We start from the raw sequence: 27,964 nt of genomic DNA, 5'->3' as shown, positions 1-27,964 counted from the left end.
CAGGGCCGTCTGAAGTTTGCCAATGAACATCTGAATGATTCAGAGGAAAACTGGGTAAAAGTGTTGTGGTCAGATGAGACCAAAATCGAGCTCTTTGGCATCAACTCAACTCGCCGCGTTTGGAGGAGGAGGAATGCTGCCTATGACCCCAAGAACACCATCCCCACCGTCAAACATGGAGGTGGAAACATTATGCTTTGGGGGTGTTTTTCTGCTAAGGGGACAGGCCAACTTCACCGCATCAAAGGGACGATGGACGGGGCCATGTACCGTCAAATCTTGGGTGAGAACCTCCTTCCCTCAGCCAGGGCATTGAAAATGGGTCGTGGATGGGTATTCCAGCATGACAACGACCCAAAACATACGGCCAAGGCAACAAAGGAGTGGCTCAAGAAGAAGCACATTAAGGTCCTGGAGTGGCCTAGCCAGTCTCCAGACCTTAATCCCATAGAAAATCTGTGGAGGGAGCTGAAGGTTCGAGTTGCCAAACGTCAGCCTCGAAACCTTAATGACTTGGAGAAGATCTGCAAAGAGGAGTGGGACAAAATCCCTCCTGAGATGTGTGCAAACCTGGTGGCCAACTACAAGAAACGTCTGACCTCTGTGATTGCCAACAAGGGTTTTGCCACCAAGTACTAAGTCATGTTTTGCAGAGGGGTCAAATACTTACAGTGGGGAAAAAAAGTATTTAGTCAGCCACCAATTGTGCAAGTTCTCCCACTTAAAAAGATGAGAGAGGCCTGTAATTTTCGTCATAGGTACACGTCAACTATGACAGACAAAATGAGATTTTTTTTTCTCCAGAAAATCACATTGTAGGATTTTTTATGAATTTATTTGCAAATTATGGTGGAAAATAAGTATTTGGTCAATAACAAAAGTTTCTCAATACTTTGTTATATACCCTTTGTTGGCAATGACACAGGTCAAACGTTTTCTGTAAGTCTTTCTGTAAGTCTTTTCACACACTGTTGCTGGTATTTTGGCCCATTCCTCCATGCAGATCTCCTCTAGAGCAGTGATGTTTTGGGGCTGTCGCTGGGCAACACGGACTTTCAACTCCCTCCAAAGATTTTCTATGGGGTTGAGATCTGGAGACTGGCTAGGCCACTCCAGGACCTTGAAATGCTTCTTACGAAGCCACTCCTTCGTTGCCCGGGCGGTGTGTTTGGGATCATTGTCATGCTGAAAGACCAAGCCACGTTTCATCTTCAATGCCCTTGCTGATGGAAGGAGGTTTTCACTCAAAATCTCACGATACATGGCCCCATTCATTCTTTCCTTTACACGGATCAGTCGTCCTGGTCCCTTTGCAGAAAAACAGCCCCAAAGCATGATGTTTCCACCCCCATGCTTCACAGTAGGTATGGTGTTCTTTGGATGCAACTCAACATTCTTTGTCCTCCAAACACGACGAGTTGAGTTTTTACCCAAAAGTTCTATTTTGGTTTCATCTGACCATATGACATTCTCCCAATCCTCTTCTGGATCATCCAAATGCACTCTAGCAAACTTCAGACGGGCCTGGACATGTACTGGCTTAAGCAGGGTGACACGTCTTTCACTGCAGGATTTGAGTCCCTGGCGGCGTAGTGTGTTACTGATGGTAGGCTTTGTTACTTTGGTCCCAGCTCTCTGCAGGTCATTCACTAGGTCCCCCCGTGTGGTTCTGGGATTTTGCTCACCGTTCTTGTGATCATTTTGACCCCACGGGGTGAGATCTTTGCGTGGAGCCCCAGATCGAGGGAGATTATCAGTGGTCTTGTATGTCTTCCATTTCTTAATAATTGCTCCCACAGTTGATTTCTTCAAACCAAGCTGCTTACCTATTGCAGATTCAGTCTTCCCAGCCCGGTGCAGGTCTATAATTTTTTTTCTGGTGTCCTTTGACAGCTCTTTGGTCTTGGCCATAGTGGAGTTTGGAGTGTGACTGTTTGAGGTTGTGGACAGGTGTCTTTTATACTGATAACAAGTTCAAACAGGTGCCATTAATACAGGTAACGAGTGGAGGACAGAGAAGCCTCTTAAATAAGAAGTTACAGGTCTGTGAGAGCCAGAAATCTTGCTTGTTTGTAGGTGACCAAATACTTATTTTCCACCATAATTTGCAAAAAAAAATTCTGGATTTTTTTTCCTCATTTTGTCAGTCATAGTTGACGTGTACCTATGATGAAAATTACAGGCCTCTCTCATCTTTTTAAGTGGGAGAACTTGCACAGTTGGTGGCTGACTAAATACTTTTTTTCCCCACTGTATTTCCCTCATTAAAATGCAAATCAATTTATGATTTTTTTTGTTTTATTCTGTCTCTCACTGTTCAAATAAACCTACCATTAAAATTATAGACTGATCATGTCTTTGTCAGTGGGCAAACGTACAAAATCAGCAGGGGATCAAATACTTTTTTCCCTCACTGTATATGGGACGGCTGTCAATCCTTTGGTCCTTAAATTAAACTGGTATACTTTTTTATTTATCACAACTTTCTTTAACCAATTATGGTCTTTTAATGCAGGGCTGACAGACAAGTTCCTTACTTTTTCCCCCTTCCACTTTCCTCTTCCATTTTTGCGGTAATGCTGCAATTATTTGGTTGTCATTTTGGGTAGAGCAGACATTTCCTTATGTTTTTGTTAGCTGCATGTGCGACATAACTCCACCAGTTCTACATATGATATCATTTACGAAGACACTTTTCTTTAAAAAAATTCAAAAAATTGTTTAACCACAATATTTGTTGCATTATTTGTCCCGTCGTTTCTAGAGGATTAAATTGAAATTGCAACCAACATTCTATGGCTTGTTTTAGAAAGTGATATTTGGGAGAGGATTTCCTTTTCAAATAACTGAAAGTGAGAGGTTTTAATCTGAATAAAGGGGAAAAGGCCATTCTTGAACATGGGGTGAGACAATCTTACTAATTTGCTCGTGAACCAGTTCGGATTGAAGTATACAACTTTCGTATGACTGAAGCTTTTAGTGATAGGTCTAATGCTTTAATATTTAATAATTTCTGTCCTCCGAATTCATATTCATTATATAAATAGGCACGTTTAATTTTGTCTCGCTTGCCATTGCAAATAAAACTGAATATTTTTTCTCATATAATTTCAAAAACTGTTCGCTAGGCGTAGGCAAGGCCATAAGCAAATAGGTAAACTGGGATAATAGTTAAATCAGGGTGATTTTTCCACAAATACACAGGTATTTCCCTTTCCACGGTAGCAAGATCTTATCAATTTTTGCTAACTTTCTATTAAAATGTATTGGAGTGAGATCAATTATTTATTTTGGGATATGTATTCCGAGTATATCCACATCACCATCAGATCATTTTATTGGTAAACTACACGGTAATGTAAAATTTTTATTTTCTTGTGATCCAATATGTAATATAGTACATTTATCATAATTTGGTTGTAATCCAGAGAAGTTAGAAAATGTATCTAGATCCTCTGAGGCTGTGGAAGGATTCAAGTTGTGGATTTAAAAGAAAACATGAATCATCAGCGTACAATGACACCTTCGTTTTTAAGCCCTGGATTTCTAATCCCTTGATATTATTGTTGGATCTGATTTTAATAGCTAACATTGCGATGGCCATAATAAATAGATATGCCGATAGTGGACAACTTTGCTTTACTCCTCTTGACTGTTTAAAATTTGAGAAATAGCCATTATTTACTATTTTACACCTAGGGTTACTACACATGATTTTAACCCATCTTACAGGAGATTCTCCAAAATTGAAATGCTCCAGGAATTTACAGTGGGGGAAAAAAGTATTTAGTCAGCCACCAATTGTGCAAGTTGTCCCACTTAAAAAGATGAGAGAGGCCTGTAATTTTCATCATAGGTACACGTCAACTATGACAGACAAATTGAGAAAAGAAAATCCAGAAAAATCACATTGTAGGATTTTTAATCAATTTATTTGCAAATTATGGTGGAAAATAAGTATTTGGTCACCTACAAACAAGCAAGATTTCTGGCTCTCACAGACCTGTAACTTCTTCTTTAAGAGGCTCCTCTGTCCTCCACTCGTTACCTGTATTAATGGCACCTGTTTGAACTTGTTATCAGTATAAAAGACACCTGTCCACAACCTCAAACAGTCACACTCCAAACTCCACTATGGCCAAGACCAGAGAGCTGTCAAAGGACACCAGAAACAAAATTGTAGACCTGTACCAGGCTGGGAAGACTGAATCTGCAATAGGTAAGCAGCTTGGTTTGAAAAAATCAACTGTGGGAGCAATTATTAGGAAATGGAAGACATACAAGACCACTGATAATCTCCCTCGATCTGGGGCTCCACGCAAGAGCTCACCCCGTGGGGTCAAAATTATCACAAGAACGGTGAGCAAAAATCCCAGAACCACGCGGAGGGACATAGTGAATGACCTGCAGAAAGCTGGGACCAAAGTAACAAAGCCTACCATCAGTAACACACTACGCCACCAGGGACTCAAATCCTGCAGTGCCAGACGTGTCCCCCTGCTTAAGCCAGTACATGTCCAGGCCCGTCTGAAGTTTGCTAGAGTGCATTTGGATGATCCAGAAGAGGATTGGGAGAATGTCATATGGTCAGATGAAACCAAAATAGAACTTTTTGGTAAAAACTCAACTCGTCGTGTTTGGAGGACAAAGAATGCTGAGTTGCATCCAAAGAACACCATACCTACTGTGAAGCATGGGGGTGGAAACATCATGCTTTGGGGCTGTTTTTCTGCAAAGGGACCAGGACGACTGATCCGTGTAAAGGAAAGAATGAATGGGGCCATATATCCTGAGATTTTGAGTGAAAACCTCCTTCCATCAGCAAGGGCATTGAAGATGAAACGTGGCTGGGTCTTTCAGCATGACAATGATCCCAAACACACCGCCCGGGCAACGAAGGAGTGGCTTCGTAAGAAGCATTTCAAGGTCCTGGAGTGGCCTAGCCAGTCTCCAGATCTCAACCCCATAGAAAATCTTTGGAGGGAGTTGAAAGTCTGTGTTGCCCAGAGACAGCCCCAAAACATCACTGCTCTAGAGGAGATCTGCATGAGGGAATGGGCCAAAATACCAGCAACAGTGTGTGAAAACCTTGTGAAGACTTAAAGAAAACGTTTGACCTGTGTCATTGCCAACAAAGGGTATATAACAAAGTATTGAGAAACTTTTGTTGTTGACCAAATACTTATTTTCCACCATAATTTGCAAATAAATTCATAAAAAATCCTACAATGTGATTTTCTGGATTTGTTTTCTCATTTTGTCTGTCATAGTTGACGTGTACCTATGATGAAAATTGCAGGCCTCTCTCATCTTTTTAAGTGGGAGAACTTGCACAATTGGTGGCTGACTAAATACTTTTTTCCCCCACTGTATATATAAACTCCAGTCGTACTTTATCAAAAGCCTTTTCAAAGTCAGCTATGAATAGCAGGCCTGGTTTCCCAGATTTTTCTAAGTTTTCTATTGTTTCCAGTACTTGCCTTATCTCTAATGTATCGACCATGGAAAAAACCTGTCTGATTAGAATGAATAATGTCCGACAATACAGTGGCTTGCGAAAGTATTCACCCCCTTGGCATTTTTCCTATTTTTTGCCTTACAACCTGGAATTTAAATGGATTTTGGGGGGTTTGAATCATTTGATTTACACAACATGCCTACCACTTTGAAGATGCAAAATATTTTTTATTGTGAAACAAACAAGAAATAAGACAAAAAAACAGAAAACTTGAGTGTGCATAACTATTCACCCCCCAAAAAGGGTTAGGGTCTTGTCCTGCTGGAAGGTGAACCTCCGTCCCAGTCTCAAATCTCTGGAAGACTGAAACAGGTTTCCCTCAAGAATTTCCCTGTATTTAGCACCATCCATCATTCCTTCAATTCTGACCAGTTTCCCAGTCCCTGCCGATGAAAAACATACCCACAGCATGATGCTGCCACCACCACGCTTCACTGTGGGGATGGTGTTCTCTGGGTGATGAGAGGTGTTGGGTTTGCGCCAGACATAGCGTTTTCCTTGATGGCCAAAAAGCTACATTTTAGTCTCATCTGACCAGAATACCTTCTTCCATATGTTTGGGGAGTCTCCCACATGCCTTTTGGCAAACACCAAACGTGTTTGCTTATTCTTTTCTTTAAGCAATGGCTTTTTTCTGGCCACTGTTCCGTAAAGCCCAGCTCTGTGGAGTGTACGGCTTAAAGTGGTCCTATGGACTGATACTCCAATCTCCGCTGTGGAGCTTTGCAGCTCCTTTCGGGGTTATCTTTGGTCTCTTTGTTGCCTCTCTGATTAATGCCCTCCTTGCCTGGTCCGTGAGTTTTGGTGGGCGGCCCTCTCTTGGTAGGTTTGTTGTGGTGCCATATTCTTTCCATTTTTTAATAATGGATTTAAAAATGGTGCTCCGTGGGATGTTCAAAGTTTCTGATATTTTTATATAACCCAACCCTGATCTGTACTTCTCCACAACTTTGTCCCTGACCTGTTTGGAGACCTCCTTGGTCTTCATGGTTCCGCTTGCTTGGTGGTGCCCCTTGCTTAGTGGTGTTGCAGACTCTGGGGCCTTTCAGAACAGGTGTATATATACACTGAGATCATGTGACCGATCATGTGACACTTAAATTAAGTCCACCTATGTGCAATCTAACTAATTATGTGACTTCTGAAGGTAATTGGTTGCACCAGATCTTATTTAGGGGCTTCATAGCAAAGGGGGTGAATACATATGCACGCACCACTTTCCGTTATTTATTCTTTAGCATTTTTTGAAACAAGTTATTTTTTTCCTTTCACTTCACCAATTTGGACTATTTTGTGTATGTCCATTACATGAAATCCAAATAAAAATCCATTTAAATTACAGGTTGTAATGCAACAAAATAGGAAAAACGCCAAGGGGGATGAATACTTTTGCAAGGCACTGTACCTTTTTAATTCTATAATTTTTGCATCACAACACTGAAGTTTAAGGGGCCTCCAATTTTTTTTATGGACTGGATCTTTATATTTCCCACTTGTATCCTGTTTCAGTAATAATGAAATCAGACCACCTTGAGTGTCTGACAATCTACCATTTACATCAGAGTGGTTAAAACATGCTAATAACGGTCCTCTGAGTATTTCAAAAAAAAAGTTTGGTATACCTCAACTGGTATGCCATCCAACCCTGGAGTTTTCCCGGACTTAAAGTCTTTAATTGCATCTTCTGTATGGCTGTTAATTTTACATTATCAATAGAATAATTATAAAATTGCTAAACATTTTGAAAACCTGTTTTCGTTTTGTCATTATGGGGTATTGTGTGTAGATTGATGATGAAACAATAATATTTAATCAATTTTAGAATTAGGCTGTAACGTAACAAAATGTGGAAAAAGTCAAGGGGTCTGAATACTTTCCGAATGCATTGTATATAAAAAAAATTTAACATATTGATTACATAAGTATTCAATCCCCTGAGTCATTACATGTTAGAATCACCTTTGGCAGCGATTACAGCTGTGAGTCTTTATGGGTAAGTCTAAGAGCTTCGCACACTTGGACAATTATTCAAGCGCTGTCAAGTTGGTTGTTGATCATTGCTAGACAGCCATTTTCAAGCCTTGCCATAGATTTTCAAGCCGATTTAACTCAAAACTGTAATTAGGCCACTCAGGAACATTCAATGTTGTCTTGGTATGCAACTCCAGTGTAGATTTAGCCTTGTGTTTTCGGTTGTTGTCCTGCTAAAAGGTGAATTTGGGTCGCAGTCTTTTGGAAAGCAGACTGAACCAGGTTTTCCTCTAGGATGTTGCCTGTGCGTAGCTGTATTCCATTTCTTTTTATCATAAAAACTCCCTAGTCCTGACAATTCACTCTGTCAATTAGGTTAGTATTGTGGAGTAACTACAATGTTGTTGATTCATCCTCAGTTCTCATATCACAGCCATTAAACTCTAACTGTTTTGAAGTCACCATTGGCCTCATGGTGAAATCCATGAGCAGTTTACAACTGAATTAGGAAGGACACCTGTATCTTTGTAGTGACTGGGTGTATTGATACAACATCCAAAGTGTAATTAATAACTTCACCATGCTCAAAGGGATATTCAATGTCTGCTTTTTTTTTCCCACCCATCTACCAATAGATGTCCTTCTTTGCGAGGCATTGGAAAACCTCCCTGGTCTTTGTGGTTGAATCGGTGTTTGAAATTCACTGCTCGGCTGAGGGACATTACAGATAATTGTATGTGTAGAGTACAGAGAAGAGACATTTTTGCCAAATCCCATCTTTGCTTCTTTCCCGAATAACTTTCTCCTGGTTTTCCACACTCACCATCACTTCCATATTCTGTTGTGGCTCCTGGAATCCATGGACCGTCAGTTTCCGAAGAACTAGGAGGAAAAAGTAAACAATGAACTTTAGATACAAGTCAATCAGAACTGTGTGTGTGTGTGTGTGTGTGTGTGTGTGAAAGATTCCACCTACCTTTCAGTGACAGCAGAGTCCTCTCCAGTGAGCTCAGGGCATGGGCCTGATCCACGGCTAGGACCTGCTGGAGGAAGCAGTCTGTGTGGTGGCTCCACAGGGAGCAGGCAAAGCTGTAGATGCCCGACGCCAGCTGCAACACACACACAAAACTCAATTAAATAAGACTCCTTAGTCTGGATCAATCAATGTGCGAGTGTGAGTGCGAGCGAGCCACAGTTGCAATTTGCCTTACGATAGCACGGTTATTGTTGTCTCTCCATGAGATTACCCCGGAGCAATAGTTTTCCTAAATGACTTTTTCTTGTAATGACAACAAAACTCTGGAAGGAACAGACAACACACAAAAAACAGTGTCAATTTCTAAACTATTGCTTTATTATTAATTCTAGTATCCTGAGAGACTGATGTTCCATATAACTGTTCCTGTGACTTGGCGTATTAAACTGCAGAATGAGAATCCTCTGAGGTTGATTGTTGCACAAGTAAAGCAATGCCCCGAAAAACTAATTTTGTGCGCTCCCTCTCTGGTGAGAAGTGAGAGAAGCTCTGTGAGATGATGGAGCAGAAAACACAAGACTGTGGAGAGGACAAACGGCTGAATGGGGGAATGAGCCAATCGGAATAAGCAGAGACTGCAGTGATTCATCCTCTAACACAGCTGAAGACATTAATGTTATCATTCCAGCACATCTCCACGGAAACCATCTATCACAAATCTCCATGTTAACAACAAATACCTCCATTTGGCCTGAGGGGGAGAGGAACCCCAAACAGGCAGGACAACAACAGTGACAGTTTGCTGAAGTGCGAAGAGTCTTTAAATGAAATAAGTATGATCCAAAACATCTAGCCATTCAAGGCTCTACGTCCACAAATGAGATGTTTGTCTGATTCATTTGATCCAGTGTTTGTTTGATGGTTATTTTTCTTGTGGCTGACATGTCTAAGGTTCAAGTGATGAGTCGGAGGAATATTCCATCTTTTAAATGACAGTTACGGTTCAAACCACACATTTCAGTCAAAGTAATGTTGATGGGCTTTCTTTATTCATTTCTTAATGCAAACCCTAAAGGGTATGAAAGTGACTTCAGAAGAGATGACTCAACATATCAAATGTTTACATTCAGTGTGGTTTGATATATACAGTGCCGTGAAAAAGTATGTCCCCTTTCCGATTCTCTATTTTTTGCATATTTTTGATACTGAATGTTATCAGATCTTCACCAAAACCTAGTATTAGATTAAAGGGAACCTGAGTTTACAAATAAAAAAAGGTATTCTTATTTAATTAACAAAGTTATGCAACATCCAATTCCCCTGCGTGAAAAAGTAATTTCCCCTTTACACGCAATAACTGGTTGTGCCAGTTGATCAGTCTCTCACATCGCTGTGGAGGAATTTTTGCCCACTCTTGCACGCAGAACTGCTTTAACTCAGCGACATTTGTGGGTTTTCAAGCATGAACTGCTCATTTCAAGTCCTACCACAACATCTCAATTGGGATTAGGACTTAGACCAGAACTTGGAATTTGTTGCTTTTATTCATGTAGAGTTGATTATGTGTTTTGGAATTTTGTCTTGCTGCATGACCCAGCTGCGCTTCAGCTCTCAGACGGATGGCCTGACATTCTCCTGTAGAATTCTCTGATACAGAGCAGAAATCATGGTTCCTTCTATGAAGGCAAGTCATCTAGGTCCTGAGGCAGCAAAGCATCCCCAAACCATCACACAACTCACCACCATGCTTGACCATTGGTATGAGGTTCTTACTGTGGAATGAAGTATTTGGTTTTTGCCAGACATAAAATGGGACTCATCTCATCCAAAAGGTTGACTCAAGTTAGCCAAAAAACACCTGGAAGCACCTGGATGATCACCAAGACTCTTGGAAGAATGTTTTATGGACAGATTAGTCAAAAGTATAACTTTTTGGACGACATGGGTCCTATTATGCCTGGTGAAAACCAAACACCGCATTCCACAGTAAGAACCTCATACCAACAGTCAAGCATGGCAGTGGTAGTGTGATGGTTTGGGGATGCTTTGCTACCTCAGGACCTGGACGACTGCATGCAAGAGTGAGCAAAAATTCCTCCACAGTGATGTGAGAGACTGATCAACAACTACAGGACGCATTTGGTTGCAGTCATTGCGTGTAAGGGGGCAATTACTTTTTCATACAGGGGAATTGGGTGTTGCATAACTTTCTTAATTAAATAAATAGTATATTTTTTGTTATTTGTAAACTCAGGTTCCCTTTATTTAATATTAGGTTTTGGTTGAAAATCTGATAATTCGGTGTCAAAAAATATGCAAAAATTTAGAAAATCAGAAAGGGGGCAAAACTTTTTCATGGCACTGTAGCTTTGACATGTACAATGAACAACATTGTCTCCATCTTTCTCAGAAAATGAGTGTTGTAGCTAGAAAACAATTAAGCATTGTCAAATGCAGAGTTGCACCTCTCCTGTCTCCACATCCTAGAAATAGATCATGCCTCTCCCTAAACAGAAGGAAGCAGATTGTACAGTCAACTTTCCTGCCAGTTCTTGACTATGGTGACATCATTTATCGGAATTCAGCAGCTACTACTCTTAAACCTTTGGATGCCGTCTACCATAACGCCCTTCGCTTGATCACAGGTGATGTTTTAATACGCATTACCGGATCCTGTATCAAAAGGTTGGCTGGTCCTCATTAAAGTCCCGTAGATCACTTCATTACTCTCTTCTTGTTTAACTTTACTACACAGGCCTCCGACCTACCTCACCCGTTCACCGGGATGGTTAACTCGCGAGGTTCCACTAGTACGTAGCGATCTAGGTAAATCCACCTTCAGTTTTAGTGCCCCCCATTTATTTTTTGCAATAGCCTACACATTTTATGAGAATTGCAACTTTTTGGATTGAATGTAAATCATTGTATTTGTGGTGTTTGAAGCTATAGTGGTGATTTTGTAGTTAATTTTATTTTGATACGTCATTTTGAATTTGTTGTATTGTTGTCCTCAGGGCACCATTGTAAATGAGACCCTGGTCTCAATGGGTTTCCCTGAATAAATAAAAGTTCAATAAAAACCCTAAGAGAGAGTGAATTGAACACATATCAGGGTAAATACTAAATTAACACAACATCAAGCACTGCTTTGGTGACATCAAACTACATATACATAGGTTTCAATGATGAAACATCAGAGGCATTTGAAGAATTCATTGAGAACGCGATTTGCCGTTCCCATTGGTAATACATAACAGGGAGAACTAGGATCATAAGGTGGATCAAAAGACGTCAACTGAAAGATCTTCCTCACAGATCAATCTAAACTTGTAGAACTTTGCATAGGCTTTGATGGTTGGTTGGTTACATAAACACACAATTGTTTTGCTAGCAAGAGTTTGCGATTCCTCAGATCAAAGTAATCGAATGCGCAGATTTTTAAAAACTAAAAAGTATCACATTAATAAGACTCCTGTTCTTCATTCCCCTCATCCCTCCATTCCATTTTCAAGCACCAAGGTATGGAATATCAAAGCCCCAAACAAGGTCCCATCCATCCAGACACTTGTTCATCATGGGTGTGTGTGTGTGTGAGTGTGTGTGTGTGTTCCCCACACTCGTTTATCACGCCATGCTCAATCCCTCCAATCTGTCAGATAGTCACAAGATGAACAAAAGGGCCTTCAGAGAATCAGAGAGAAAAAGAGGTGGATAAGCCGATGAGAAAAACACGGGAGAGGTTTAAGAGTGAAAGAGGGGAAAGATGTCTGGAGAAAAAAAGGAGAGGAGGAAGAGGTGTTTAGAGACAGAAAGAGGAAAAGGAGAGAAGCGAGGATGGCGAGAGAGAAGGACATAATGGGTCTCTGTCAACAATTAACTTGAATGAAGGTAGGCCGCATGTCGAATAATACATGTATTTGATATAAAAGAGGACCGTTCCTCCTCTCCTCTCTGAAGGCAAGAAGCCTCATTATTCAAACACTGGCACTGATAAAAGCTTTTAATACATTTTAAGGCCTCTTTCCCATTCCCTCTCAATCTCATTCAGTCTGTCGCTTTTGCATTCTGTTAGCAAAAACAGACATATGCATCTCTTCAACCCACCTGCCGCTGACATATGTATTAAATCACGCCCATCAGGGTTCCGGCACACATATGCTAACTAACAATCAAGCAGTAAGTCATGTGTGTGTGTGTATGCAAAAGAGAAAGAAAGAGAACCGCACTGGAGTAGGCTAATCGTCACTGAGAAAACGTATGTTTCCGGTGCATCAATTCCCTGTCACACCGCCAAATAATTATCCACAAAATGCTTATAATATGACAAAGTCATTTGAGATTGTTGAATGCCAAAGTAATTTAGATCTTAAAATGAAGGTGCCACAAAAACACTCATCACACACAGTCACAACTGTACAGGCTAAATCGAAATGGTGCCAAAGATTTTAAAGTTCAAAATAAATCAATTTCACTCTAAGTAACCAAAAAACTACACTTCCTGTATGCCTTCCGTTTTATTCATTGGTTAAATTTTGTAATTTATTCCTTCATTCCGTTCAACCACCCTGATATACAGGCACTGATATTCCCTCTCTATTCTAACATTTACTCCATTAAGATGATTCATGTAGACAATCAAGAAGTGATTAGGGGTGTAGTTTGCCAGAAATGGCTCTGGGATTAGGACTATCATCCATCAGTCTTTTCTGACAGTCATTATAACACTAATGTTATTGCGCTACTCTGCAGGAGCTGGAACTCAAGGTGTAATGAATATGGTTGAAAAATCGCAGTAACTTTCCCAAATTCCACCCAGGTGGAAGATTACTGGAATCAAGATGTAATAAGCAGGAAATACGGAATCCTCCATCCAGGATTGCTGAAAAACCTGGGAATTTGGGGAATAACACTGGAATTTTGCAACCTTCGTTCTGAATAAGGGGATAGCCAGTCAGGAAACCCAGTGCAGGCATGGACTATTATGACTACTATGACATGGCAGGTTATGAGCACATGGAAAAGTGGCATATTAAAACATATAATCCACTCATGAGGGACCTAGAGAGGAGCTATATAAATAAATCCAATATTAATATTATGTAAAACCATAGGGGTCTTATATAAGACTGATTTAAACCAATAAAGCAGCCTTTCCTTGGATGAATTACATATTATAAAACATGTTGTTTGGATCCTGGATGATGATTGGTTGATAGCAGGGAGTTAAACACCACAATCCCCAGGTAACGCATGTTAATTATCAATGCGCATCCAGTGTCCCACAGCCTAGCTAGGCAATTCATATACTTAATCTCCCCTGGAAAAAAGCATCTAAACATTATTTCCCCATGCTGTTGCAGCTATTTCAGCACCACGGAGAGTCTCTGCAACTGGGCCCCGCCAAAGATGATCTACTATATTGTCAAGACAGTCGAGTGGCCACTAACAACGGAAATAGATGTCCTCAATTATTGAAGGCATGCGAGATCAGGTGGGACCATCCTAGCCTATGAGAGGCAGATACGCATGTGCACAAGTTGTTTTTTATCAATGTTCCCGGAATGCCACGTGCATACCCTTATATCAGTACATTTGTAACAGCCTAAAGATTACCAAACTTCAATTCGAACAAATAAGCCTCACGTAATTCGACACTCATAGACCTCCATATAAAAAAGGGCCTCTTCCTCTCTGGCCGCGCCCAGCTCCACACCAGAGCTCTTAATGATTTGCCAAACCTTTGGAAAGGACTGTGAGCAACAGATAAATATTTGGCAGGAAGAACAAATGCCACTTGGAAACAATAGAAATCCTATTACCCTTTCACCTAGTTTTAAGAATTGTAAACCTAATAGGATATAAAATATTTATTTTCAACTGCAAGTACGGCTACAGGACTCCTAAATTATACACCACAAAATTGGTGCCAAAGCCCGGGAAGAGGGGGCTAGCATTTGGTTTGCAACAGCTGGAGTTTGTCTAAACCTTGCTGCCTGCCTCTCCGACCTGTGCAACAATGTTGCAGTTTATTTTTGTGATTTCCACCGTGCCATAGTAAAGAATGAATGTGACAAGACTGACAGCATCTCTGAGCCAGGCGAATTCATTTATCAGGATCTTTATAATGGATATATCCAAAGAAATGGCAATAGAAACAAAGGTAAAACAAACGAAAATGCACATAGTTTGCTGTCATTTCAGCTGCTTTGTGTGACTGTGTGTTAGCTTTAGTTGGCTAGCTAGCAAAGGAGAAGTAGCTAGCTTGCTTGGCAACCTTTTTTGCGTAGAATGTCCATGCCAATAGAATGGAAAACCAGCCCGTTTGGCAAGCAACTTCAGAATATCAGAACTAACGACTGGCCTGGACTATATCCTATGGTGGCAGGATGAAAAAAATGTACTCATAAAAATAATGTTGATCGAAAACATGTCATTAAATCTTTTTTTTTTTTTATATGTAGGCAACCGTTTTATCAATGGAATAAGGCCCTCGAACCCAGGAATTATGGTGAATAACACCCTCCTAAGGGCTGTTTCCCCGGGCCCTTCGCTTCACGTCGGGCCTAAGAACACACCGCGTCGGGCCTGTTTCCACACCGATAACACCTGGTCCTGAAGAACAACTGAAATCCCACAAGCTTTATTATTCTCCCCAATTGTCCACACTGACTGTGGACTATGGGCCCAAATGCAAGAAATGCTAACAACGTTTTCCAGAATAAGACCAATAAACAGTATTTCCTTGCGCTGTAAGATGTAAAACAGTTTTGAAGCATGCAGTTCAATTACCTTTTCCTGTCAGAGAAAGAATTGTATCCTTGATTCAACTAGGGGCCTAATCCAAATATGCATTAATTTCTCACAGTGGAAGAATAAATAGATAAAAGTGTATCCATAAAACATACATTTCCAGTTTGGATGAAATAGGAGCCTACAGTAGAGTCCATTAAAACATATACAGGACATACAGTGCCAGTCTGTTTGGGCTTTCTGCTAGTGCCGGGACAATACCAGTATCGCGATACTCATTAGTATCGTGGCAAGGAAACAAAACACAAAGCGGATTTAACTTCTTTAGGAAAACAGCGCTAATGTTGGGAACAAACATTTTATGTTGTCATCCAGAATCACAATTTATTTATTTCCCAAGTTATAGCAAACAATATTTTACATACAGATGGTTTTAAAGGACCAAATAGTTTGGCCTGCATCATGTTTAAATTTTTGCCACGGAAAACATTTTGCGGTACTGGTATCGTCCCGGCCCTACTTTCTGCAGTGAGGGAAACATTTTGCAAAGGAAATTGGCAGTGGTACAACTACTATGCGGCAGGTAGCCTCCATGTTAGAACGTTCAAAAAAAAAAGATGTCGCTGTGAATCCCAATTGCTCCAGGTGTAAATTGGATTATCTATAAATAAATGACTAGAATGTCCTCTACGGTTCCACAAGCTTCCAGGCCAGCTGCTGACTTTGTTGCATAGTTTTCAAAGCATTTCAAGCCCAAACTCAACTTGGGTTTGATAATTTTTATATGTATAGGCTATTATATGTCTGCGTGTCTAATTCATGTCATTACTATGTCATCAGAACTACAATTTTAAACACATTATATAGTCATAAGTTTAATGGCTTCCATGGTGATAGTGATCTATTGGCTCATTGTCATTCCATTCAAGTCATTATTTTATGAATCATCTGCCAAGCTTAATACAGCATTTCACCCAGAGTGATATTACACGCTACATGGCATTCACAGTACTAGAAGGTAGTAGTGGTGCTTTACCAAAAACCCAATTAAAAAGACATGCTATAGGGTAACTCTCAAACCCAATTTCAGCCTTTGCATTCAGATGAGAAGTTGTGGGTGGGGGGAATTGCTCATAAATATTAATTTTGGGGGTGGGTATACATACAGTGGGAGAAAAAAGTATTTAGTCAGCCACCAATTGTGCAAGTTCTCCCACTTAAAAAGATGAGAGGCCTGTAATTTTCATCATAGGTACACGTCAACTATGACAGACACCATAATTTGCAAATAAATTCATTAAAAAATCCTACAATGTGATTTTCTGGAAAAATTTCTCATTTTGTCTGTCATAGTTGACGTGTACCTATGATGAAAATTACAGGCCTCTCATCTTTTTAAGTGGGAGAACTTGCACAATTAGTGGCTGACTAAATACTTTTTCCCCCACTGTAGTTGTACCTGACCGCATCACTTTCTTACTAAAGCATACTTACCAGAAGTCCACTGTCACGCTCTGATGATAAAATGATGTGCATCGCGAGCATATACAGCTCTTGACAGTTAGCTCACAGTGGTAAGGCGGCAAGTTCCTGACATCTATTGCCACAAATCTTTGAACTGTGGACTCACATTTATTGTGGTAATGTGTTGGGAAGAAAAGTGCAATCATCACCTTGAAAATGAAGATAAGGGGCTCAATTCAATCCAACCCGCATTGCAGTATTTACGCAGTAGCTCTTTTTCCAATGGTAAAATTAACTCAGAGATTGTTCTTGGGTACTGTATAAAAACCTACAACTACTACCAGGGCGACCCCTCCCACAGGTATGCTTTCACTTTTCAGAATTACAAGTGTGAGGGCATGAGATGAATATTGGAAATAAATTATTAAAAAGGTCATTTAAAAAGATCTGCCCCATGTAGGATTAGAAATCACAACCATTAAACTATGAGCCAAATGTCTTAGCGGACTGCGCCACCAAGTCTTAACAGGTGGAAAAAAATACTATGAGTTGACATGCCCACAATCGTCATCTATTTCTTGGTAGCTACGTATATAAACATACGTAAAAGCACATACATGTGTATGAAAACATTGCATTTGGTCATGTGGAAATGTGCCTTACTGCTTTTAGAATTTTGTGTAACGTCAGTAGTCTACTCAAGGAAGCGTCATGCAAAATATATTACCCCACTCCACTTACCAAGACCATTGCCAAATAAGGAACACTGTCACCTGCTTTTATAATAAGCCTTGCGGTAGTACCACCCAGCATTTCTAGAAGGGAATGTATTTCATACCGAACCCTTACCTTGAGATGACGTAGAGGTACCTTCTAAAGGTGACTCTACATCACGATTTCAAATGGTAGAGCAAAAAGCGCTAGACTACTTAAAATTCCAAAATCTATCACTTTTGACACGAACTGACGTGTTTCACTATAACTAAGCCTAAATCATCTGGTTTTCGAAAAAACATTTGGGTTCATGAAAGTTACTCTTCAAAGTTTGTGATTCGTCTCTCATTCTCTCCTCCCTTACACTCTACTCCCTTTCTCCATCTCTCCCAAGTAATATTTCCTCCCTCTACCTCATCCTCCCTCTCTCCCCATTCCTCAGTCATTTTTTCTACCTGCAGCCCACTAGGCAGTAATGTGCAGCTGGCAGGGAGCAGCCAGTGGCCAATAGAACCCAGAGCCAGTTAATGTGCATGTGTGTCCAGGTTTCCGTTAGCCGGTAATAGCCAGCTTTTGGCCGAGAATAACATTGAAAAGCCAATAAATAAAATTGGTGATGCCCAATTGTCCAGGAGAAGAAAAAATCCCATTGCGAAATAATACTTTTTAGCCTGTTTATTGATGGAAATACCAGTCGATGGAAATACTTTTGACTGGTCATGCTTATCGGTCTATAGGTTCATTTCCATAATTTAGTGGAATTAAATTGGCGCGTGTACATTATATTCATTATGCATCTTATTTATCACACGCGTACAACATACAGATACAGAACCTTTGAGCAGAAAATCTGTGAGACAGTGCGAGAGCTGCTGCTACTGCATCTCAAACAGGAAATGAATACATAGGCAATGGAAGGCTTCATCAGCACGTCACACAACAACTTGCAATGAGCTGGAGGCAGTATGCATTTTGAAAACATAATTGTTTGAAACCTGAACATTTTAATACATATTATGAGGCATGTCTTACCTTGCTTCAAAGTAGCCTAGCCAAAATCAGACAATATCCGTGGAGGCAATTTTATATAAACTTCCTTTCATTGTCCAGTAGCCAAAGGCACAATCCTAGTCATATTACATTTAGATTTTAGTCATTTAGCAGACAATCTTATCCAGAGCGACTTACAGTAGCAATTAGGGTTAAGTATCTTGCTCAACCCATGCTAGTTGTTGCATATTAGATCTCTCCTCTCCCTAAATGTCTAACGGATATTTCATCTGTCAAATGAAACCGTTCACATGTGCAGTGTGTGTTTTCCCGCTATTTGCATTACAGAACGAACACACAAAGGCGTGTAGCCTACTGCCTGGTGCACTTTGCTGCGTGTACAATGTGAACAAGCTAAACATTCTGATCTGTTGCATCAGACTCATTGCGTTTTGACTTTTATGTAGCCTAGGCATCCTGGTTGTATGAATTTGGGATCCATCGTCCCACAACAGTCCCAGAGTCTGTGTGGAATAGGCCATTTCTTTCTCGCCAAGCTGACCAACAGAATAGGTCAAGTTTTCTACTATGGGGGATAGTAGATTGACATAGGCTTGTGATTTTGCTGTTCGTTGGCTGAGGAAAAGTAAATGTGGACAGTTATTCTAACATCTTCAAAGTGCGCATCAGAATTCGGTAAGAATGACTGCACATCATTGCATCCTTGACTTGCATGTTCTGTTAATATGAATTACCATAATCTAAATGTGATTTCTGTCATTCTGAGCACTGTGGGTGGACGCCATATGGTCCCGTAAATTTCTCAAATGTCCGGTAAATTAAAACGCTGCCAGCCAAATGTCCAGCGCCACATTTTCAACTGAAACCCTGGTATGTGTCTATCGGTCCGTCCGACCTGTCTGTCTGGGAGGACTGAGACACCTGCTTCTCAGCTACTGTAAAGGGACAGAGCGATGGCCTGCATTACTATAATAATAATAATGTATGCCATTTAGCAGACGCTTTAATCTGAATCGACTTATGCGTGCATTATTTTTTGAATGTATGCGTGGTCGCATGAATCGAACACACTACCAACTGAGCTAGAGGCCCACACTAAGTAGCGAGTGTATAATCCAGGCCTGCAGAGTTACTGTACTGTTACTGTTCAGTCTAAAAATCTACCTTCTCAGGTCAGTCTGCTCAGCCTCAGCCAACACCAGAGGACAGGTTAAGTAGGGAGGACCAACAACCAAAACACTCCTTAACCTATTTCAATCAATCATTCAGAGGTAAAAGGCCTTCCTCGAAGCACAGAGATGGGGCTGGACCGTATTTTACTCTATACCGGTATCGATGCATGGATGGGTTTGGGTTTTTGAAACAGTATGTTCAATGTTTGGATTTAAATGTGATAGGTGACTCCGCCGTGTAGAACGCCCGTTTTTATAGTTTACTCCGCTCCTTGAGTCGTCTCTCTCCCTCCCTCTCTCTCACCAAACCCCGCCCGTCACTCAAGGACCGCAGTTGTTGTTGCTTGACCACGAGATCACTTGCCGACCGTTCACTCTTCAGTCTACATGGTCAGTGCAGCAGATGCAAAAAGAGGTTGATGACAACGATGCTGCTTTCCACTTTGCTTCTTAATATAAACCCACAAGCGTTCTATAATTACACTATTAGTTTGTGTATCTTACTGTCTGCAAACAGCTAGTTTGTCTTTTCTTAGCAAGTTGTGGCTAAAATAAATTTTGCTAGCCGCTTATGCTAATCGCTAGTTAGCTTGCTAGCTAGCTACTAAATGTACTGAGTTGGGGCAAACGTAGCCAGCTAATACAGCCTGACGCCAGTGCTGGTGTAGGCCTAAATCAGCATGTTGTTTGTGCAACAGCATCTTCTAAATCAATGAGGAAAAGGCATGAATATGTTAGCTACATGAAGTAAGAGAAAACATACATTTTTAAGTAGACAAAGATTATAGGGTCCCCTGGGAAACACTGACCAACACTTTGGTTCCTACCCTGTCACAATAACTCCTTCCTGGCTTTTTCATTCATTGTCATGTCAAGCAACACAGTATTCAAAGTGCCACCTATTATATTCTAACTATAGAATTAGAATAATTATATTTCCATGAAGTCCAAAAGTTCAGCCAAGTGTTTTGATCTAAATTTGATCTAAATCGCAAGTCAAATCATAATTGCAATATTTGGTAAAGAAATTAGCCTAGACTTGTTTGCCCAGATCGTGCAGGAAATGCAGAAATGGATTACCCAATGTAAATCACTTACTACTGAACAAAAAAATTAACGCAACACGTAAAAAGTGTTGGTCCCATGTTTCATGAGCTGAAATAAAAGATCCCCGAAATTAAAATTGGATACGATTCATTATTTATGAATGTGGAGCTCTGGTTGCCCAATGCCAAACGGTGTTAGAGGAAGAGGGAAGTTCAGAGACTTAACACCAGGCGATAATTTGGAGGGATACTTCATTACTAAGACTGTCTCAGGGCAGTAGCTCTCAATGCTAGCATCAAATCCTTTCTGGGAGTTCCAGAAAGTTGAGCCACCCTCATAGATTGGGTTTAAGTCAATAGTTCTGACCGGATTACTCACCAAGGCAATGCATGTGGCCTGTTGAAGGCCATAGAAACACAGCATAACATTTGTATATCTTAAAAATTAATGTCTGTTTTATTCTACATGGACAGACAAAAAAATTAGAATAACTTTTAATCCGTCATTGTTACAAGGACTCTTCTTTCTCCTACTATAGTCTGTTACTCTGGTTAAACCTATCAGTGTTTCAGTTGGACTTTGTTTTTTGTCTGTTCCTGGTGTTTTCTATGAGCCACCGCGTTGACACTGGGTTGTGCGGAGGATAGCTGTGCTGTTTGTTGATGGGCCATTTAGTACTGGTCATCATCAATGCCTGCATCATTAAAAACCTCGGTTTAATGAGTCTCTGAAAGATTGCCCACACAGCCCACAGTCTGACCCCACGCTTTATGCATTTTGTATCATTTTCTATGCATAGAGGGGAAATGGTGTTACTTCAGAGTCTGAGCATCTGTTCACACCAGTAGGCATGCACGCGCACACAGTCGCACACTCTAACGCACACACAGATACACAGTGTGTGTGTAAGTGCAGAGAAGTCAGCACACAGCTAAACAGAGACCCCCAGAGGCCAAGGCTGGCACAGCACAAGGATCAAACAGATGAAGAGAGCAGCAGGGATGGGCAGGCGGAGGAAGGAAATACAATTTTGAATTACAGAGAATGAATGCACAAGAGAAAAATACAGTGGCTTCAGAAAATATTCATACCTCTTGACTTATTCCACATTTTGTGGTGTTATAGCCTGAATTCAAAATGGATTCAATAGATTTCTTTCTCTCACCTATCTACATTTTAGTCATTTAGCAGACATTCTTATCCAGAGCGACTTACAGTTATTGAGTGCATACATTTTCATACTAGCCCCCCGTGAGAATCGAACCCACAACCCTGGCATGGAAGCGCCATGCTCTACCAACTGAGCTACACAGGACTGAGCTACAAAGTAGATTTTTCTCTCACCTATCTACTCACAATACCCCACAATGAGAAAGTGAAAACATGTTTTTAGAAACTTTAGCAAATGTATTGAAAATGAAATACAGAAATCTTGTTTACATAAGTACTCACACCCCTAAGTCAATACATGTTAGAATCACCTATGGCAGCGATTAAAGCTGTGAGTCTTTCTGGGTAAGTCTAAGAGCTTTGCACACCTGGATTGTACAATATTTGCACATTCTTCTTCTTTCTAAGCTCTGTCAAGTTAGTTGTTGATTATTGCTAGACAGCCACTTAAGTCTTTCCATAGATTCAAAAGCTGATTGAAGTCCAAACTGTAACTAGGCCACAACATGTTTGGTACATCCTGGTACACCACTCACCTGTATCTTTGTAGTGACTGAGTGTATTGATATACCATCCATAGTGTAATTAATAACTTCACCATGCTCAAAGGGATATTCAATGTCTGCTTTTGTTTTATCCATCTACCAATAGGTGCCCTACTTTGCGAGGCATTGGAAAACCTCCCTGGTCTTTGTGGTTGAATCTGTGTTTGAAATCCACTTCTCGACTGAAGGACCTTACAGATAATTGTATGTGTGGGGTACAGAGATTAAGTAGTCATTAAAAAACATTAAACACTATTATTGCACACAGAGTGAGTCCATGAAACGTATGTGACTTGTTAAGCAAATTTTTACTCCTGAACTTATTTAGGCATGCCATAACAAAGGGGTTGAATACTTAGACTCAAGACATTTCAGCTTTCCATTATTAATTAATTTGTAAAAATGTCTAAAAGCAATTTCATTTTGACATTATGAGGTATTGTGTGTAGGCCAGTGACAAAATCTATATTTAATCAATTTAAAATTCAGGCTGTAACACAAAAATGTGGAAAAAGTCAAGGGGTGTGAATACTTTCTGAAGACACTAAGTGTTTAGACTCACAAAGACAGAGAGGGCGAAATAAATAGGGAAAGTAAAGAAAAAGGAAGAGCTAGAAAGAGATGTAGCGACGGGCGTCCTTACGTCCTGAAACAGTCGTTTGTCCTGTGCCAGGCGTTTGGAGGCCAGGGTCTTGGTGACATGGTAGAAGGTGAGTAGAGCCCTGTGCTGCTGCAGCCCGTCCTGACCCTTCACGGACTCCAGCAGGATGGGGATCAGCTCTGGCCACTGGCGGGGACAGTCCAGACGGGCCACCTTGGCTATCAGCACCGCTATCTGGGTGGCTATCTGTTCATACAGGAAACATATACAATACATTAAACATTATTTGAATAATATCAGGAATGTTTTTCGAATATCCGGATAGTCGAAATACATGTTTTAAATAAACAATTTTTTGCAACTTCAAAGGGGACATGCTCTCTGCTTGTTGTTTCAGCACAGACAAGTGGGGGAGGGTCGCGAGAGGAGCAGGGACCAGTGTGTCTGACACAGAGGGAGAAAGAGAGAGAAAGTAGCCAAACCAACTCGCAAAAGTTAGACTTGTTGCTGCTATAGGTTATCTATCATCTCTTCTGGTAGTGTCTGTCTTGACTGCATCAAATCGAGGTAAAGAAGCTAGCTAGCTAGCTACACTAGCCAGCTAAATTAGTTTGCCAGCTAGCTAGTTAGCAAGGCTAATTGAGGCGATTTTGCTGCGCTCCATGCGTCCTTGTCTACAACAACTAAAACAACTGACCAACAGATTCATATCTGTATTCCCAGTCATGTGAAAGCCATAGATTAGGACTGCTTTCTGTATATGAACTGTAACTCAGTAAAACCTTTAATTGTTGCATGTTGCATTTATATTTTTGTTCAGTGTATACAAATCTTGATTTTGCTCATCCGCCTAATTAACACTAGTTCCTAACTTTTAAAATAACTGTGCTCTCCCATGACTACTGTAGATATGGAACACCGGCGGCAGTCTAGTGGCTACTAAGGAAAACCATGTTCGATCAGCAGAGCAAACCTTTTCCAGTTAGCAGCAGCTTAGTGCTAGCATGTTTGAATGGCCATTACGGTAGCTAGTTTGCCAGCACGCTGATGAAGTTGTACTGCACCAAAGTTATGGGACTGTTCTCAGACATACTGACAAATAATCACAAATCTTTAGCTAGATATAGAATTAGGTAGTTAAAGAAAACGTAAACATTTGCTACAGATAAAACGGAGTCCGGTGCTCTCTAAGGTGTGGATAGGCCACTGGGAGTAATCGGATACCGGACTGCACTCTGGTCAAGGAGTGATGACAGGCACATAAGTCCGCCTAGGATTCTAATGATGAAACAGAGTATATAGTCGTGGTCAAAAGTTTTGAGAATGACACAAGTATTGGTCTTCACAAAGTTTGCTGCTTCAGTGTTTTTAGATATTTTTGTCAGGTGTTACTATGGTATACTGAAGTATAATTACAAGCATTCCATAAGTGTCAAAGGCTTTTATTGACAATTACATTAAGTTTATGCAAAGAGTCAATATTTGCAGTGTTGACCCTTTTTTTCAAGATCTCTGCAATCCGCCCTTGCATGCTGTCAATTAACTTCTGGGTCACATCCTGACTGATGGCAGCCCATTCTTGCATAATCAATGCTTGGAGTTTGTAAGAATTTGTGGGTTTTTGTTTGTCCACCCGCCTCTTGAGGATCGACCACAAGTTCTCAATGGGATTAAGGTCTGGGGAGTTTCCTGGCCATGGACTCAAAATGTCGATGTTTTGTTCAACGAGCCACGTAGTTATCACTTTTGCCTTATGGCAAGGTGCTCGATCATGCTGGAAAAGGCATTGTTCGTCACCAAACTGTTCTTGGATGGTTGGGAGAAGTTGCTCTCGGAGGATGTGTTGGTACAATTCTTTATTCATGATGTGTTCTTAGGCAAAATTGTGAGTGAGCCCACTCCCTTGGCTGAGAAGCAACCCCACACATGAATGGTCTCAGGATGCTTTACTGTTGGCATGACACAGGACTGATGGTAGCGCTCACCTTGTCTTCTCCGGACAAGCTTTTTTCCGGATGCCCCAAACAATCGGAAAGGGGATTCATCTGAGAAAATGACTTTACCCCAGCATCAGCAGTCCAATCCCTGTACCTTTTGCAGAATATCAGTCTGTCCCTGATGTTTTTCCTGGAGAGAAGTGGCTTCTTTGCTGCCCTTCTTGACACCAGGCCATCCTCCAAAAGTCTTTGCCTCACTGTGCATGCAGATGCACTCACACCTGCCTGCTGCCATTTCTGAGCAGTTCTGCACTGGTGGTGCCCTGATCCCGCAGCTGAATCAACTTTAGGAGACGGTCCTGGCGCTTGCTGGACTTTCTTGGGCGCCCTGAAGCCTTCTTCACAACAATTGAACCTCTCTCCTTGAAGTTCTTGATGATCCGATAAATGGTTGATTTAGGTGCAATCTTACTAGCAGCAATATCCTTGCCTGTGAAGCCCTTTTTGTGCAAAGCAAGGATGATGGCACGTGTTTCCTTGCTGGTAACCATGGTTAACAGAGGAAGAACAGTGATTTCAAGCACCACCCTCCTTTTAAAGCTTCCAGTCTGTTATTCTAACTCAATCAGCATGACAGAGTGATCTCCAGCCTTGTCCTCGTCAACACTCTTCCTTGGGTTTACAGAGAATTGAATGATGTACGGCGGGGGATTGAAATTTTTGGGTAGGTTGCAAATTGCCATCATAAAAACAGAGGCAGCAGACTTTGTGAAAATTAATATTTGCGTCATTCTCAACTTTTGACCATGACCGTACATGTAGTCTGTGTACAGACGGAAACTGGATAAAATAAATTGAAAATTACTTCAATGTAAATCCAATAAAAAAATATAACATTAAACAGTAATGTCAGCAATCTCTATACACACTTTACAAGAAGAGAAAAATAACACCATAATTCCTTTCAGGATAATTAACACTACAGTTACACCAACTGGTAGGCTAATCACATAATTGTACAAAATAGTAAGAGAACTGGTGAAGAAAGTTACCCCTCTACATACAAATATCTTGTATTTACATATAAACAATAGCAACAGGAATGTTATAAAAGTGAAATAAGTATTTCTTCTGACTTACATTTGTTCAAAAACACACAAATATCCCTGCAAATGAAAACTGTCTGATCTCCACGAAAGCCAACCGAACTGAGAAATAAGTTCAATTTTTATATTAACAATTGGTTGCCATGGTGAATAATCCAGTAATAATTGGTAGGACACATGAAAGGAATCTCTAAATGAAAATACTGACAGATCAATCAAATCTCCTTGTAGATCAAATTACATTTAGAGAGGATTCTAAATACAAATCTAAATGGGCTTTTTGTACAGCCACCCCAGAATTAGTGTAACTAATTCGAACTTAGTAAAAGCCTACATCTTCCTTTCTACGAAGGGAGGTCTGCGTCCTCATGGTGGACGTCAGCTCCACCACAGGGCGGTACTTGTACCCCAATGTGTCTGTAGGGCAGTGCCATTGGAGTCCTAATGTGGGCTCTTCAGGGTCCACACGGTCTTGGGAGAGCCACAGTTATGTGCTCACAGATCTTGCTTCTTTAGGGAGATGCTCAACAACGGCCGGGACATTACTCGCCCATTGACGGATCTCAAATCCTCCTGTGGAAAGGAGAGTCCTTGTCTTGTTCACCAGCTGGCATGCTTCCTGGTATGCAGGGAGGCTAAAGTGGCTTGTGAAAGTATTCACCCCCCTTGGCATTTTTCCTATTTTGTTGCCTTACAACCTGGAATAAAAATGGATTGTTGGGGGGTTTGATTCATTTGATTTACACAACATGCCTACCACTTTGAAGACGCAAAATATTTTGTCTTGTGAAACAAACAGGAAATAAGACCAAAAAAACAGAAAACTTGAGCATGCATAACTATTCACCCCACAAAGTCAATACTTTGTAGAGCCACCTTTTGCAGCAATTACAGTTGCAAGTCTCTTGGGGTATGTCTCTATAAGCTTGGCACATCTAGCCACTGGGATTTTTGCCCATTCTTCAAGGCAAAACTGCTCCAGCTCATTCATGTTGGATGGGTTCCGCTGGTTTACAGCAATCTTTAAGTCATACCACAGATTCTCAATTGGATTGAGGTCTGGGCTTTGACTAGGCCATTCCAAGACATTTAAATGTTTCCCCTTAAACCACTTGATTGTTGCTTTAGCAGTATGCTTAGGGTCATTGTCCTGCTGGAAGGTGAACCTCTGTCCCAGTCTCAAATCTCTGGAAGACTGAAACAGGTTTCCCCAAAGATTTCCCCTGTATTTAGCGCCATCCATCATTCCTTCAATTCTGACCAGTTTCCCAGTCCCTGCCGATGAAAAACATCCCCACAATTATGATGCTGCCACCACCATGCTTCACTGTGGGGATGGTGTTCTCTGGGTGATGAGAGGTGTTGGGTTTGCGCCAGACATAGCGTTTTCCTTGATAGCCAAAAAGCTCAATTTTGGTCTCATCTGACCAGAGTACCTTCTTGCATATGTTTGGGGAGTCTCCCACATGCCTTTTGGCGAACACCAAACGTGTTTGCTTCTTTTTTTCTTTAAGCAATGGCTTTTTTCTGGCCACTCTTCCGTAACGCCCAGCTCTGTGGAGTGTATGGCTTAAGGTGGTCCTATGGACAGATACTCCAATCTCCGCTGTGGAGCTTTGCAGCTCCTTCAGGGTTATCTTTGGTCTCTTTGTTGCCGCTCTGATAAATGCCCTCCTTGCCTGGTCCGTGAGTTTTGGTGGGCAGCCCTCTCTTGGCAGGTTTGTTGTGGTGCCATATTCTTCACATTTTTTAATAATGGATTTAATGGTGCTCTGTGGGATGTTCAAAGTTTGATATTTTTTTATAACCCATTCCTGATCTATACTTCTCCACAACTTTTTACCTGACCTGTTTGGAGAGCTCCTTGGTCTTCATGGTGCCGCTTGCTTGGTGGTGCCCCTTGCTTAGTGGTGTTGCAGACTAGAAAATATATATACAGTGTGCAAATGTAGTAAGTTATGGAGGTAAGGAAATAGCAAAGG

The 27,964-nt window shown here is 40.9% G+C and overlaps 1 pseudogene; it reads right to left on the bottom strand.

Annotated features, from left to right (window-relative positions):
* Positions 1–27,964, bottom strand: part of LOC121584014 — an 80,196-nt pseudogene that overhangs the window by 24,915 nt on the left and 27,317 nt on the right.

Source organism: Coregonus clupeaformis, chromosome 16 (assembly GCF_020615455.1).
Source record: "Coregonus clupeaformis isolate EN_2021a chromosome 16, ASM2061545v1, whole genome shotgun sequence".
Lineage (NCBI taxonomy): Eukaryota > Metazoa > Chordata > Actinopteri > Salmoniformes > Salmonidae > Coregonus > Coregonus clupeaformis.
The sequence above is the reverse complement of the archived record's forward strand: the minus strand, read 5'-3'. Positions and strand labels throughout refer to the sequence as shown.